The 5990-nt window shown below is 54.8% G+C and overlaps 1 protein-coding gene across 1 annotated transcript in view; it reads left to right on the plus strand.

The window, feature by feature from the left end:
• The first annotated feature begins 568 nt into the window (after positions 1-568).
• Positions 569-5990, plus strand: part of Psd2 (pleckstrin and Sec7 domain containing 2) — a 53537-nt gene continuing 48115 nt past the window's right edge. Inside the window, exon 1 of the mRNA XM_005355946.2 lies at positions 569-876. The gene's annotated coding sequence lies outside the window, so the exon portion shown is untranslated. The remainder of the gene's footprint in view (positions 877-5990) is intronic.

Raw genomic sequence — 5990 nt, forward strand, 5'->3', positions numbered from 1 at the left:
AGGGAGCTGCAGTCCTGAGGTGGGGGTGCAGGCCATGACTGCCAAGCAGGAGGAGAGGTTAGGGGCCGTACTTCTGTATCCCAGAGTGCTGCCTCTCCTCACTCTTACCAGCGTAGGGTGGCCCTGTCTCAACTCCCATCTACCCAGGGCCTCTCTCTTTTGTCTCTGCTCTTCTGCCCCTTCCAGCACTGTCATCAATTCCTCCTGTCACTCCCAAGTCTATCTGTACCTCTGGGTGCCTGTCTCTCTCTCTCTCTGACTCTCTCTACTTTGCTCCCTAAACTCCAAGGAGAGATCTCCCAGGATGAAAATGGGGATTCTGGGGTGGGGGCAAGGCCCGTCCCTCCCCATCAGGGGCTAGGACAGTTGGGACAGAGAGTGGTTGTGTGGGCCAGAGGTTCGAGGACAGAGGCTGGGCTGGGCTAGGAGGGGGGCGGAACCTCGTGGAACTCCCCTCCCCCACTTTCTTAAAGGGTCCAGCGAGGGGCCGGTGCGGGACAGAGGTGGCCGCATCCTGTGGGTGGGCGCCCCACGCAAGGTCGCGCGCTCGTGGCCAGGTGCCGCGCGGGTGGGCCCTCCTGGTGGCCAAGGTCCCCCTCAGGGCTGCGCGCGCGCCGGCAGCCCCTCCACTCCCCCTCCGCCCTTCCCGTCCTTCCCGCTCCTCCCTCCCTCCCTCCTTCGCTGCTCTGTTCCCTCCCTCCTGCAGTCCGTCCCCTCCTTCTCTGCCCAGCCTCTCCACAGCCGAGGCTCCAACACCTGAAGGGACAGAAGCGGACGCGGGGAGCTCCAACAGGCGGCGGCAAGGGACCGCGGGTCCAGGGGTGGCTTCCGCATGGCCCCGCCGTGAGAGGGGACCCAGCTGTTGGGACCTGAGCGGTGAGTGGGGCCACGGACCAACTGCGTCCCCAAGGCCTGCGTGCTCCGGGACCCCGCCCCTCTCCTCAGGAGGCCGGCTAGATACTAGGAAGGGATTTAGGGTGTGTGTGTGGGGGGGAAGAGGAAAGCAGGCTGGGTGGCGGGAGCCGCCCTCCGCCCTTTTTGCCCGCTAGGGTCCTCTAACAAAGCTACATTTCGAGATCAATTCTGTGGTGGCTGGAGCATCCAAAGGATGCGGTTGTCATGGAGATGGGGCAGGGAGAGGAAGCCCAAGATGGTCAGGACTGGGCCAGGGAGTGGGGGCGCCGCCAAAGAGCCCCAGTCCCGCCTGCAGGGAGGACGGAGCTGCCGGCCCAATTGTCTCCTGGGCTCTGCCTCCCGGTCCCCTCCCCCTTTTGTATAATCAGTGTTAGCGTGTGCGTTGGTGGGGTGCCAGTGTCAGTTTGGTGGTCTGCGGTTGGGGTGTTGTGTACTGGGGCCTGCCACAGCTACCTCCACAACGGAACATCTTTGACGATTTATTTCTCTTTCCAGTTTCCCAACTTTGACAGGCAGGCCTGCTGCCAGGCCTTTCTCTCTCAAGAGCAGGGGTTCGCTTGGGGGCGTGGCAGGCAGTAGGCAAGGCCAGGCCTCACACGGAATGGCTATAGTAGCATTGAGAGGAGGGGTCCTTGGAACCTGAAGCTGGGTCTGGGTGGGGCATGGAATCCAGATGTGGGTACCACCGTATCCAGCTGGCTCTCTTCTAGACTCTTGTTCCTGGAGGATCTGGGACTCTCTGAAATAAGAACCGGGGCATTGTTTCTACACAAGACCTTGGGCCCACTGCCCACTGTCCACCCCTTTGTCTTAGGCCCATCTTGCCGGGTCCAGACAGAGATCCGGGGGCAGATGCAACAGTTAAAATGCAAGAGGGCATCAGACTCCTCCTGGTGGCTCAGGACAAGCCTAGCTGAGGTGACCAAGACCGGGCAGCCTGCTCTGGGGTTGCTGCTGTAGGAGGGTGGGCCTGGGGGTAGCATTAGGATTTCTCTAGTCTCCTCCAGACCCTGAAAACAAGAGCTGCCTTCTGAACACCACTGAGTTAGCTTGAGGGATAGCAGGCACGGAGCGTAGGACCCCCTCTAAGTCTACCCTCACCCTTGAGCAGATGCCTTCCTCCCAGGGAAGCTGCAAGATCTGTGGCCAGGGGTCTAGGAATCAGGACAATGAGCCAGTCACTCTTCTGGTTCACTCAGGGGTCTGGAGGAAGAGAATTGTTCCCCCAAAGCCGTTTCTCCCGCTGCATGGAGCTAGGTAGTGGGTTCTGAGTAGGGCTCCTCCAGCCGTTGATCCTGGGGAATAAGAGAAGCCCCTATAGGCATGGCTGAGCCTTCGGGGGGGGGGGTGAGTAGACAGCTGTGACCCAGCTGAAGGCAGAGGAATGACAGGTGTTCTTAGAGGCCTCTTCAGCTGGTGCCTCCTGTAGGGTTGAGGTCTCAATGCCCAGGTGATTTGTCCCTGGAGCTCTGAGTTGCCTTGTGCCAGACTAAGGGGTCTCCTTCCTGCAGGCTTGCACTGTCTGCGTATTACCAGGAAGGGGACAGATATCCCAAGCAGATCTAGGGTCCTTCCTCAAAGGAGAGAGAAAGATAGTTGGGATGACTTCCTGCTCTCCGTGAGCCCGAGAGACAGGGAATGTCACTGCCCTGCTTCCCTTGATGGAGCAGAGCTGCTGTGTGGGGTATCCCCCGACACCTGTGAGTCTTTGGAGGGAGGCACCATTATTGCCCCCTTTCTGGTAGAGAGATCTGGTAGAGAGGGCAATTGTCTGCTCCATGTATCTTGTGGAGTGAGGACTACATCTGGGAGGACTTTCTGAGGCTCAGATCTGTGTCCCCAGCTACAGCCCAGGGCAGAGGTGAGCCTGAGAGCATTCCAGTCTGCACGGGTGTGACCTTGGGGGATACCGAAGCGCTACACTGGGGTCTCCTCGGCAGGTGAGGTGAAGGCATTTTCCTCTGGGCAGCCTGCAGACTGAAGCTACCTCTCTTAGACGATGCTCTGGACCTCCTCTGCCAGATGGTCTTTTCCAGGAAAATCTGTTTTGAGAAGCATCTTGTGTCTGGGCTTCCATATTTAGCCTGCCTCCTTATACGGGAGGATATACTCAGACTGTCACCCCTCAAGGGATGTTTGGGGGTGGGGTGAGTCCAGGGCGACACTTGGCTTCTTGTCTCAGCTTAGCCAAGATTGGAGGTCCTGCCATGGCTGTGATATGTCCGACTGGTCTCTCTGGGGTCTGGAGGTCCTGCCCTGGCTGTGATATGTCCGACTGGTCTCTCTGGGGTCTGGAGGTCCTGCCCTGGCTGTGATATGTCCGACTGGTCTCTCTGGGGTCTGGTCGCATCCTGAGAGCCCTGTTCTCCCCGAGCTTGGCGCACAGTAGAGTCAGGCTCACTGTGGGTGGTGAATCCTCCTGAGTTGTGCCTGCGTGTTTGGGTGACTGGTATTCAGGTCAAGGCAAGCCTAGGGCCCAGTTTGCTTCAAGGCTGTGGGTTGCTGCGAGTAGCAGCACCCTTTCCTTGCCTCCTGCTCAGAGCCCCAGTTTGCCTCTTTGGGGTCTTGTCCTGAACCCCTTTCATTCTCCTGTCTCATTCCACATAAACCCACATAAACCCACACCCCCTTCATCCAGAGGCCTGGATTTGCCAGGGCCAGCATCTGGCCACCCTTCTTCCTCCCTTTGCTCCCTCGTTTGAAAGTTGAAGGCTTTATAACATGTCACCTCAAATTAAATTCCCTGAGTCAAGGATGCTTTCCCCCTGCAAAACAGTTATACTATTATCATACCTGAAAAACTTAGTAATGATTCAGTTTGCCTCATAGTCAGCCTCTGTTCAAGTTTCTCTAGCGGTTCTAGTAACATCTTTTGTAAGTATTTATTATAGCTCTTTCTTGTTTGTTTGTTTGTTTGGTTTGGTTTGGTTTTTGAGACAGGGTCTCTCTCTCTCTAGTCCTGGCTGTCCTGGATCTTGCCATGTAGATCAGGCTGGCTTCAAACTCACAGAGATCTGCCTGTCTCTGCCTCCTGAATGCTAGGATTAGAGGTGTGCACCACCACACCTGGCTATAATTTTTTTGGCCAAGGAGCATCTGCTATATTTAGTTATATTTTAGCGTGTACTATATTTGTTATGTTTTAGCTCAGGATTAATCCTGCTTTTTCCCCTTCCATTTTTGAACTAGGGGTCTTATGTGGCCCAGGCATCATGATCTCAAACTCACTGTGTAGCACTGAGGAAGACTACGAACTCCTGGTCCCCTTGCCTTCACATCCCCCCCCCCATAGGGTTTCTCTGTGTAGCTTTGGAGCCTGTCCTGGAACTAGCTCTGTAGACTAGTGAACTCACAGAGATCTCCTGCTTCTGCTTCCCAAGTGCTGGGATTAAAGGCATGCACCACCACCACCTGATGATTCCACATTCTAAATGCTGGGATTTCAAGCATGCTCCACCATGTTCAGCTGCTAATTACCTGACTTCAAAAGTTTTTTTTTTTTTTTTTTTTTTGAGACAGGGTTTCTCTGTGAGTTTTTTTTTTTCTTATACTGTTCTTATGACCTTATCAATTTTGGAGTTGTGTGGAATCCCATATTCTGGTTTGTCTTCTTGCTTGCTGCTGATCAGATTCACATGTTAAATATCCGTGGACAAAGCCCATACGTGATGTCCTGTCCTCAGTGTCACACCAGAGGGTAAACCTCACAACAGAGAGTGTTGTGTGAGCCGCTTGCCTGATTCCTTACTCTCTTTTGTCTATGTCCAGAACTCCATCCACTTGGGCATCCCTGCGGCAGGGATGTACAGCTTTGTTCCATCAGAACAGATCAAACCCGATACAGACTGGATCGCTCTCCAAGTTTACCGCCTCTGGGTGGAGGCAGGTGCTGCTCACGGGGTGGGGAGGTGGTAGTGAAGGGTGTGCCGGGAGTGGCGAGAAGATGGGAGTAAGGTGGAGAGACTGGAGCACTGTGGAGAGTGAGGACTGACGCCCCAGGCACTGGGAGCCCCTGAGGGATTTTACAGAGGTGAGTGATGGGGTCATTTTTTGTGCACCGGAAGCTTCTCTGAGGCAGAATAGGATTGGCTGGGTAGTATGTTAGTTGAAAGCCTATTTAGGAGGCCGTGATGTGGCCCAGCACCAGATTCTTGGAAACTGTAGTGCTTCTGGAGTAATGTTTCTCATGGGTCGTGTGCCTGGCCTACCGGGGTAGGGGTCTGGGGAAAGGGATGTAAGGAGAGCTCAGAGGCAGAGGGGCAGCGTCAGTGTGAGGCCAGAAGCAGGGGTGACCAGGGAGCTGTTGCTTGTGACTTGGGAAGGGTCACGGTGGATGGGGGTAGATGGAGGAAGTGGATGGGAGACACCACTTCTCAAGATTCTGAAGCTTCTTTTGTGGTAAGGGTACAGGAAGGCCACACACAACCTGCCGCAGCCGTGAGTGGTGAGCATCCGGGCACCAGCTGGGGTACTTGAGCAGGGGAGTAGCCAGCGTATAGGCAGCTGCCCTTGCAGGAGTCAGGAGACTCTCTTCCTCCCAGAATTCTGTTCCCCACCTCATGCTACTTTATCAGACTCCATTGAAGCTCTCCCTAGTGATACCCAGCGCTTGGCTCCCTCCAGCCTGAGGAAAACCACAGTCTGTCCCCTCAGCTCTCACAGTTTGTCCAACCCACAAATTCAGATGAGTCTGCAGCTGTCTGGCATTCGGTCATGGCCCAGAGCCCACTGCCTCCTCTTCTGCTCAACACTTCCTTGTTGGCCCTCAGCCAGAGTCTTAGGGTTTCTTTTTCTGTAATGAAGCACCATGACCAAAAAGAAAGTTGGGGAGGAGAGGGTTTATTTGGCTTACATGTCTACTGTTCATCACTGAAGGAAGTTAGGACAGGAACTCAAACAGGGTAGGACCTGGAGGCAGCAGCTGGTGTAGAGACCATGGAGGGATACTGCTTACTGACTTGCTCTCCATGGCTTGCTCAGCCTTTTCTTTCTTTCTTTCTTTCTTTCTTTCTTTCTTTCTTCCTTCCTTCCTTCCTTTCTTTCTTTCTTTCTTCCTTTCTGTCTCTTTCTTTCTT

Source organism: Microtus ochrogaster, chromosome 18 (assembly GCF_000317375.1).
Source record: "Microtus ochrogaster isolate Prairie Vole_2 chromosome 18, MicOch1.0, whole genome shotgun sequence".
Classification (NCBI taxonomy): domain Eukaryota; kingdom Metazoa; phylum Chordata; class Mammalia; order Rodentia; family Cricetidae; genus Microtus; species Microtus ochrogaster.